This window comes from Brachypodium distachyon, chromosome 4, assembly GCF_000005505.3.
Source record: "Brachypodium distachyon strain Bd21 chromosome 4, Brachypodium_distachyon_v3.0, whole genome shotgun sequence".
Lineage (NCBI taxonomy): Eukaryota > Viridiplantae > Streptophyta > Magnoliopsida > Poales > Poaceae > Brachypodium > Brachypodium distachyon.
The window spans coordinates 28,008,133-28,018,519 of record NC_016134.3 but is presented as its reverse complement, the minus strand read 5'-3'; the positions used below and the strand labels follow the sequence as shown (position 1 = coordinate 28,018,519).

At 46.5% G+C, this 10,387-nt stretch overlaps 1 long non-coding RNA gene across 1 annotated transcript; it reads left to right on the top strand.

Annotated features, from left to right (window-relative positions):
• Positions 1–907: 907 nt before the first annotated feature.
• LOC106866752 lies at positions 908–4,672 on the top strand. Its single transcript, XR_001407632.2, has 3 exons — positions 908–1,192; positions 3,545–3,873; positions 4,049–4,672. It is a non-coding gene; the product is annotated as an uncharacterized LOC106866752 (long non-coding RNA).
• The last annotated feature ends 5,715 nt before the right edge of the window (positions 4,673–10,387 follow it).

Genomic DNA, 10,387 nt, shown 5'->3' with positions numbered 1-10,387 from the left:
ACGGGCCCCGCGTGCCCGTTAGCGATGAGGCGTCATCAGTGACAGGCGTACTACACCCGTCACTGATAAGGGGTCATCAATGACGGGCGAACAGGCGACTGACGGCCGTGGTATGCCCGTTACTGATGAGGGTCATCAGTGACGGGCGTGGTATGCCCGTGACTGATTATGGTCATCAATGACAGGCGTGAAAGGAGATGATGACTCGTCACATATGCACTGTTTTGTAGTAGTGTCGGTGGCGATGGAGACGGAGTTAAGAGTCGGTGGCGATGGAGACGGAGTATAAGAATCGTGGTGAAGGAGAGGCAGTGATGGAGGAGTCGGAGGCGATGGGCACGAGCTCGGTGGTGGATAAAAGTTAAGTGCATGTGGTGCGTCAAGGACGTTGACGGTCCCTCTCGAACATGTCGCTGCGTCATTGCCGCATCCTTCCATGCACATGGCGTTGTCGCGGGTTCGGATCGGTAGCATTGACGGACGTAGCCTGCTCTTCATCATTTCGTCTGGATACCCAGCGCAGATGATGGTACCAACCTCAGAGAAGCAGAGAATTATGTAGAAGTGACTCTTCCTTTTTCAATTTAAGAAGCCCTAACTTTGTTCGAAGTCAAACTCTTTTAAAGTTTTACCAAGCATATGGAAAAATTAACAACTTTTAGAATATGAAATAATTATATTATGAAAATATATCACGATGGATTTAATAAATGTAATTTAGAGTCGTAATAAGTGCTCGTAGATTTTTCTATAAATCTGATCAAATTTTAAGAAGTCGGACTTGTGAGTTACGAGAAAGTTAAGATTTCTTGCATCCCCGGAAGTAGGAAAAATATTACTACGCAGTCCCTTTTAAAATTCCAAGTTTAAATTCGAACTTCACTAGAGTTGAGTCTTGGGGGCCACGTGTTCTGCTGACCCAGTCCAGGTCTTCTTCTGTTCTTGATGCGTACTCGGTAGATGCGGACGCCGGGGACCCTAGGTGGCCGTAGGAGCCGGCAGCGGCGGAACTCCCCTTTACCGATCTGGGGGCACGTGTACACCAAATCCATCCGCCTCGCGCCCTCCTCCTCCTCCTCCTCCTGACTCAAGCCCCCAACTCGGCATGATCTCCGCCGGTACCCGTATTGCCGCCGCCGCCGCCGGCCGCCGGAGATGCCGCGCCGTCGCTGCACTCTCTGAGAAGAGATCAGTGAGTCCCCTTCTCCAATATCGTTATTTCTCTTGTGGTAATGCCTTGTTATCAGTCTTTTCGGTTAATTTGGGTGCATTTCCTTGAGAAATAAATCAGTCGTTACTATCATTGACGGTGTTACAGACCGACCCAAGCCAGTGAAACCATTATTGAGCATACGGAGTTCTTATCTCTATCCATCATTGTTGCAGCCACACACGGTACTCCCTCTGTCCAACAATAAGGGACATATTAGGGTTCGGTTGACCAAACCTTTGATCACGAATTACTTCATGAATACGTGACTAATGTGATCAAAATCATAACCATAAGCAAAGATCCTTGAGTAGGAATATAATGGATATGAAACTATGTCATATAACTAAATATTAATAGAGTAATTTGTGGTCAAAGCGTTGGTTAAAGAAAAGCTAATACGCCCCTTATTGTTGGACGGAGGTAGTACAATGTAGTACTGTACTTGTTACTAAAGTGGGTACAACATTTTAGACACAAGGCTTGACAGCCCTAATTTATCGAAAGCAAACACCAATGGGTACAGTTTGAACAACATTAATGAACAACACACAGTTCATAATAAAATCTTGAAATATAAGACGCCAAGGGGCATGCCTCCAAGAACTGGAAGCACACTTATTTTCTCTCGAGAAAAAGGACATCATATCTTAGGAACCATGGCTGTGTTCAAATGATTTGATGGCTTTCTTGAGGTCGTTCTCAAGATCGAAGAGGAGAGGCCTGACTGAATTTTTCATTCCGTAATCAGTCCCAGCGAAGAGCATGCCGCTCTCAAGGTTAGACATGAGCTCTGAAGCCGTAGACAGTGACTTCACTAATTCCGTATACTGGGTCAGCATAGTGTACTGGCTGCCTGGTATCATTAATAACGCAATCTGACCACAAAGCTTGACGATTCTCAATCTCAGACAGCTAGTAGTGATCCGAAGGTTGTCTTGTACTATAGTGTTGAGCGCTGCCACAAGTTCTCCATCTCCTAGGGAAATTTCTGGAGCCACTTCTGGAGTGATCAGTTTGTTACGTATCACCAAAGTAAGGGATAACAATGCCTCTTGCCATTCCACCAAAACCATTTGCTCCTCATTTGCTTGGTCGGATGACTTGATTTGGTCTTTTTGTTTTGGAAGTTGCTTTTCTTCATCGTCTCCTGCTGCAGATTCTCTCTGGGACACTTCCGTTCGCTTTTCTCTCTTACAGAACAGTACTTTGTGGATCAGGACACGTAATAAACTCAGTGCATCTTCCTTTTGTTGAGATGTTTCTGTTGGGGCCTCTCTTTTATAGGTCAGTACTTCTGCGTGGACCTGCAACAATAATTTCACTTAGTAAAGTTCAAATAACTGACACATGGATATGGATGTTTGTGTACACTCACCGTTGGAAGCAACGAGTCCTTCACAAGTTTCTTGTCCAATGTAGTACACAAATTCTCCAATATCTCCGCTGCTATTGTCTTGTATTTGATATTGTTGTTGGTCTTCAATATTCCACTGAGATGAGCAACAATATTTTGTTCTTTCCCCATTATAAACACACAGGTAGTTTGTGTCTTGGATAGTAAGGCCAGTGTTTTCCCTGCTGTAACTTTAAGCTTGACATATTTGGTGTCGGCTTTTTCTTTCTCTTCATCAACAGCAAGGAAGATCTCCATCTGCGTGTGAATGAGGCTGTCTTTTGTTTCCCTGCTGAGCTTGGTTGGTGAATCTGAAGCCAGTTCTGTCAGGATCTCTATGGCATGCATCAGCAGTTCTTTGTTAATTTTCCCACGCTGATCAAGAATTCCCTTCAAGTTGACCTCTGCTTGGTTGCTAGAACATATTTCATGACGCAACCTTGTGCCGGTCCTCCCAGGAGCATGAATGAGCCTGTGCACAACTTTGAATGATCCATTTACTACATCAGCCCACGCACGTATGTTGATATCTTGGATTAGTGTACGGGAGTACAGAGGCGCCATTATCTTGGGGAGGAGACCGTTGGTGCTGCTGCATATGTCCCTGCAGTTGTATTGGTCGGATGCGAGCCTCTCAAGAATCGTCAAGCCTTCCAGAATCAGCCTATTCAAGTCATCACCTTTTGTCAGTTCCCTGTCCACTTCCTTGTGCTGCACATCTTCTTGTTTTTTGGCCCTTTCTTCATTGCGTTGCTCCTCCTCCTCATCTTCTTGTTTTTTGGCCCTTTCTTTATTGCGTTGCCTTTTCTCATCTTGTTTTTTGGCCCTTTCTTTATTGCGTTGCTTCTTCTCATCTTGTTTTTTGGCCCTTTCTTCATTGCGTTGCTCCTCCTCCTTAGCAAGGTAAACTAACTCTTCTGTTTTGTTGTTAAAAACAGGCGGTTTCTCTCCTTTAAGAAGCATATGCCGGAGGGCCTCCTCCAAGTCAATGCCAACAGACAGAGACCTGAGGCAGCACTCCAACTTAGGCTGCTTGGAGCCCTTCTCTGACTTACTTTGAGGGGAGTGATCATGTGGGACTTGTTGCATCTTACTTTGATGCTGCCTTTGTTTGTTGCTCCAATATGGCAGTGCGGTGGTATCAAGCAGAGAGGATATGCACCGTACTGACCCAGGAAACTGGGTTAGATGGATGTCACTGGCAAGATACGCGATGATCCTGGCAGCCAGCTCCCTGATCTCCGTGTCGCTGCTTCTCCACCCCAAGGTATCGATCAGCTTCTGAATCTTTGGTCTAGAGGGCAGGAGCAGTGACTTTACATCAGCCTCCAGCTTAATGAAGGTGTCAATCAGCCTTGCACCTGAGAGATAGTCTTTCTGCAACCCAGAGTCCAGCAAATCAACAGCATAGTTGATTAAATTGACACCATCTATGGATGCAGGGTCACGCCAGCATTTCAATCGGGTGTCGAAGAGGTACTCTACGAGCGATGTGATTCCCCACTCTTTCGGCAAGTTCCATTCTTTACGGAGCGAAACCACAATCCATACCGCTGCGTGATCAATCAACCACCACGAGAAGAAGAGCACGCCTTGGCAAATAACCAAAGTGTAAAATATGTCCAGTGCTGGCACCAGGTTCCTTTTGCTATCATCTATCAGGGTGTCTCCATAGTCGCGTTGCCCTATGCGCCATGCTGAGAGCATGATGCAGGCAACAGGCCCAAAAATGTAAATGGCAGTTGCAATTAGGACCATGAGCAGTGCTGGCAAGGATAGTGCTTGGAGAATGAGATGGGCAACTTGTATGGGCCCCATCAGGATACGATTGAATATGGAATCGCCATTTAAATTTTGCATCAGTCTTTTAGGATTTGCAAATATTTTGTCCATAAGCTTGTTTGTTAGGTCCAACACAACTGGGAACAGGTTGTCCCCTGAGTCGTTGAAGATCCTGGTGTGCAATAGGAAAGGCATAGTCAGTGTCCTATTCACTCATGCCTAATTAATGAGAGTACAAACTGAGTAAATTTCACGAGGAATACATATGTAGACACACTTTCACATCTAGCAGCTATTTATCAGTTTAGTTGATCCAAACTATGTCCACTGTTTTATGTGATGTTGCCGTCAGCACGATTTGTCAGAGTTCATTGCTTGCACAAGAGCATCTCTAACCGATCCCGTAAAAGGGAGATCCGCAAAATGGTTATGCGGATTACCAAAATACGAAAGTTCTGTACTGTAAATTTGAAAATAATAACATACTCACTCTGTCCACAAATAAGTGTACATGTGGGTTTAAAATTTGTCCACAAAAGAGTGTACGTCTCTCTTTTCAAAGCACTTTACACTAAGAAAAATAGCTTCTTATTACACGGAAATTAAATCAATAACATTTTTCATGCACTTAGCTCATTGGAGGTGAGATAATTAAACAGGAGAGAGATGGTGGTTGATACATTCCCAATGCATTTTCTAAGTCATTTGCTAATTTTTTTGAAATTCCTGCACGTACACTTATTTGCGGACGGAGTGAGTACATCATTTCACGTGTTGAATCGCATATACCAAAACAACACATCAACACATGAATTTTTGATAACAAGAGTAGCTTAAACTTGCGATTATTAATTAAAAGAGTTCATACATTCTAAACCGAAATTTAGTTAAAAGCTACTCCTTCCGTTCCTAAATTCTTGTTGAATGTATTTATTTTAAAAAAACATCTAAATACATGTAATATTTCGACAAAAATTTAAGATCGGAGGTAGTAACATAAGTCCGCGGCCATGCCGGCGTCGCGGCCTCGCCGTCGGAGTCAGAAAGGACGACCAGCTCCTGCCTCCTGCTGGTCCCTCTCCATTGCCCACTCGGCGTCGTGCTTGCACCGCTCTAGCGCGACATTGAATCCAGAACGTAGGGCCGTAGGGGTAGTTCGAAGGCCAGAGGCGATGAAACAAGAAGTAACCAGCCACCGATGGACAGTGCCGGCCAATGACACCGGACATCACGAAAGCTGCCACCGTCGAAACCACAAGACTCCAAGAGAGTGCCGCCTCATCATATCGGATTTCCTGGGAGTGAGGGACGCTGCACTAACGGGCGTGAGGCCAGGACACCGGCGCCCCACAAAAGCAAGCGGGCAGGGCTGACACCAGGGAGGGCGGAGGCAGAGACAGACATTCTCCAGGAGAGTCGGATATAGTGGGGAGGCCGGAAAAGAAGCGTCCGAAGAACGTACGAGAGGGATTCTGGGTTGCCCGCAGTATCGCGCAAGATAGTCGAAGCCAAATAACACTAGCGGCGACATTCATTGGGACAGAGAGCCGCTACGTGGTCCATGACAAAGCAGTTGAATCCCTTGCCCACCAGACTTTTTTTAGATCATCCCTTTAGGCTAGAACTGTTAGAATTAATCTTGAGTTTGGGTTCTACTAGGATTAGGTGAGTTTGAGAGTGCTAGTCCAAGTAGGATTAAGAGTCATGGCCGTGTGTGAGTTAGGAGTAAAGTTAGTTTCAAGTACGAGTTGGAGCTGGAGTCCGAATAGTACTAGGTGTGTCCTGGCCGTGCGTGTATAAATACACGCGTAGTCAGCGTAGCTTGTAATCAGGTCGTGGATTTGTGAGAAAAAAATAAAGAGAAAAATAGAGGGCACGATACGCGCCCTTGGCCAAATAATTGTGTGATCGTTTCTGCGTGTGCGTCTTCATGTCTTGATCTTTAGGAAAACCCAACATTCGGTATCAGAGCGAGGTCAAAGATTTGAAGACGCGCTTGCCCCGGGGAGGCGATGTGCTAGCGCCTCGGGGCGGGCAACGTCCGCGGATAAGAACGGGCAATCAGTGGCGGAACGGTGGCTGTGCGTCGAGGAGCGTTCAACGGATTGGATCGAGTCGTCGTCACGGTGGGCCAATCTTCTAGTAACGGGAGATCATAATACTGATCGCCGGAAAGTACTCGGCATCAGGGCAAACTGTCGTCGACAAGGTCGTTGACTATCCTTGATGAGGGTTGTGGTGCTGAGGTGCGGTACCGGGGGATCTTGTCAAGATCATCTTCGAGGAGTTATGTGTGTCCAAGTGCTCGTCTGTGTGGGGCTCTGTTGCAGTGGAGGTGCGTCACAGTCGAAGGGCTGTCCGGTGAGGTGCATCACTGAGGGCGAAGACGTGCGTGCAGACAAGGTGACGGGTTGTCATTTGTGTGTCTCGGCAAGAAGACGAAAGCTCAAGAGTATTGTGAGGCGGTAACCAGTGATGAGTCTCTTCAATGAGGCCATGTTTCCTGCATGAGACTATGTGATTAGTAGCATGTGGATGTTTTGCGCTAGGAGTGGACGGTGTAGTACACAAGGTTAGCGTGGCTGAGAGTCAAGATCATATGTTGAGCTGAGTCGGCAAGTCGTGAAGCTGAAGAAAAAGCCAAGATCGGGGGAGTGCTGAAGACAACAACTTCAAGATTTGGGGAAGATTGTTAGAATTAATCTTGAGTTTGGGTTCTACCAGGATTAGGTGAGTTTGAGAGTGCTAGTCAAGTAGGATTAAGAGTCATGCCCGTGTGTGAGTTAGGAGTAAAGCTAGGTTCAAGTACGAGTTGGAGTTGGAGTCCGAATAGTATTAGGTGTGTCCTGGCCGTGCGTGTATAAACACACGCGTAGTCAGCATAGCTTGTAATCAGGTCGTGAATTTGTGAGAAAAAAATAAAAGAAAAATAAAAGACACGATACGCGTCCTTAGCCAAATAATTGTGTAATCGTTTCTGCGTGTGCGTCTTCATGTCTTGATCTTTGGGTAAACCCAACGAGAACAACTTTAGGGGAGAAACACATCTCAACAACCCACCTATGCACTCACGGATCTGAGAAACCTCGAACTAACCGATCCTCGAGTTGCTAGTGTTAAACTAACAGGTAGATTACGTTTTGATCTAGTTAGAATTGTATATTGATTTTACCACGTGTTGTATTGAGACTCCATCTGTAACCTATGCATATGCAATATCAAAGGAACAAGGGGCTGGCCGTTTGTGCTTGCGTTCCACCCTAATCAATCTCTCTCGATAGCTTGGTTTTTATGGTATCAGAGCTACCGATCTACCACAACGTACGATGACTTCCGCTTCCATCACGAGTTCCCAGCATCTTCTCAGCCGTCGGCGCCTTACCATCTACAGCGCCGATCAACTTCGACAACTTGATTACGATCAAGCTCACGCCGGACAATTACCTTCTCTGGCGTGCTCAAGTGCTCCCTATCCTTCGGAGCAATCTTCTTATGGGATATATCGAGGGAACCCTACCGTGCCCTGCTGAAACTATCCTTAATCCGCAAGCTGCTACCGCCGGTGCTCCGGCGACTCTACCCAATCCTGCCTACCAGGCTTGGCATCAGCAAGATCAGGCGATTCTGTCCGACAACCGACATACTCTCCTCTCTTACAGAGAGCGTGGTTGGATTGATTCTTCTCGCCAGTACATCTCGGGAGGCATGGTCCTCTCTGGCCGATAGCTTCGCGTCCCAATCTACAGCGCGATCAATGCATATTCGTCAACAGCTATCGACACTCAAGAAGCAGAACTTATCTGCTACTCCGTACTGTTTTCTTCGGCAAGATCAAGGCTCTATCTGACACGTTGACGACCGTCGGACAGCCTCTTCGCCCTGAGGAGTTCAACTCCTATCTTCTCGCTGGACTAGACAGCGACTACGATGCCCTAGTGGAGGTGGTTTCATCCAAGACCACTCCCATGTCGTCTCGCGATCTCCACGCCCAACTTCTGAATACAGAACAGCTTATTGAGACTCGCAAAGCTGAAGTTGCCGCTGATTTTCACTCCGCCAATGCTGCTTCACGTGGTGGGAACTTTTCCGGTGGGAAATCCTACCAACACCAAGGTCAGGGGAAACCGAACTACTCCAAGCAATCGGGTTCCTCTGCTCCTTTATTCCCTCAACAAGGAAACGGCAATCGCAACAACACCAATCGCTCCTCTGGTGGTGATCGTCCTCGACTGCATTGCCAACTCTGCGACCGTGATGGCCACACATCGCCTCCCGCTGCTTCAAGCGCTTCCAGCGGGATTTCCTTGGTGTTGGCAACGACGGCCGATACATGGAACGGCAGATTGCAGCAGCAACTCAAGGTGGGCAGACCTCCTCGTACGCAGTAGATACGAGTTGGTATGCCGACGTACAGGAGCTACAGATCACCTCACCAATGAGCTCGACAAGCTTACCACAAGGGAAAGCTACCATGGCAAGGATCAAGTTCATACTGCCAATGGATCAGGTATGCGCATCATTCATATTGGTCAATCTGTTATTCCTACTTCTTCTCATCCACTTCATCTCAAAAACGTGTTGCATGTCCCTTCCGTAACACGTAATTATCTTTATGTTCATAAACTTCCTCTAGATAACAATGTCTTTTGTGAATTTCACCCTTATGATTTTCTTGTTAAGGATCGAGACACGAGGGAAATTCTTCTTAGAGCTCAATGTCGTGGCGGTCTCTACCCTGTTCGGCCACCACTAGTCAAGCAAGTTTTCCATGGCGTTGTTTTCAGCGGTGTTCGAGTGTCAAGTCGTCAATGGCACTCGCGTCTAGGCCACCCAGCTACACAGATAGTTCGACATGTTTTACATAGACATTCACTTCCTTTAGAGTCAGTCAAAAGTAATGAGTCAGTTTGTGATGCCTGTCAACAAGGCAAAAGTCATCAGCTACCTTTCTCTCCTTCTAGTCATGTGACTTCGTCACCTCTTGAGCTTGTGTTTTCGGATGTATGGGGCCCTGGCCAAACTTCTGTTAGTGGACATCAGTATTATGTGAGTTTTATAGATTCATATAGTCGCTTCACATGGCTTTATCTTCTTAAACATAAATCTGATGTGTTTCAAGTTTTCCTCCAGTTTCAAAAACATGTTGAACGACTTCTAGATAGAAAGATCATCTCGGTTCAGTCCGACTGGGGGGAGAGTACCATCATCTTAATCAGTTTTTTCAGAATATTGGTATTATACATCGTGTCTCCTGTCCTCACATCTGAGTTTACTTGCTCATGCCTCCGTTCCTTTTCGTTTTTGGAGTGATGCATTTTCAACTGCTTGTTTTCTCATCAATCAAACTGCTAGTCGTGTTATTTCCATGCAAACACCTCTTGAACGCCTATTTGGTGATAGTTCGGATTACACATTCCTTAGAGTTTTTGGTTGTGCTTGTTGGCCACATCTTAGACCTTATAATAATCGCAAGCTTGAGTTTCTTCCAAGAAGTGTGTCTTCCTAGGTTATAGCTCTCTTCATAAAGGATAAAAGTGTTTGCATGTTCCTTCTAATCGAGTCTATATTTCTGTTCGGTTCCGATTAGTCTCAGTTTGAGCCCTAGTTAGAGCCATCGCCAAGTAGCTCCTCGGGAACCCCCAGGACACCTTGTAAGCAACACATACAATCTTGAATACAACAAAAAGCAGGACGTAGGGTGTTACACCTCCGGGTGGCCCGAACCTGGGTAAATTCACGTGTCCACACTTCGTGTCTATCGTCACGTCGGCGATCGCGATCGCCTCGCCCTCCACCGAACCAAAAAGGGGGTGCTCGGCATCCCCGGTGCCGGAGACCCATGCTCCGACCAAAACACCGATAGTTGGAGTGATACGCAGGGTGTGAGCGCAAATCCCAAGATCAGAACCTGTCGATGGCCCTAGCTAGCAATGATCAGATCCGCCTCCGGTGTGGCCGTCTGCTTCAGCATCAGAGGCCTGGCTCCAGCCCAAGTTAGC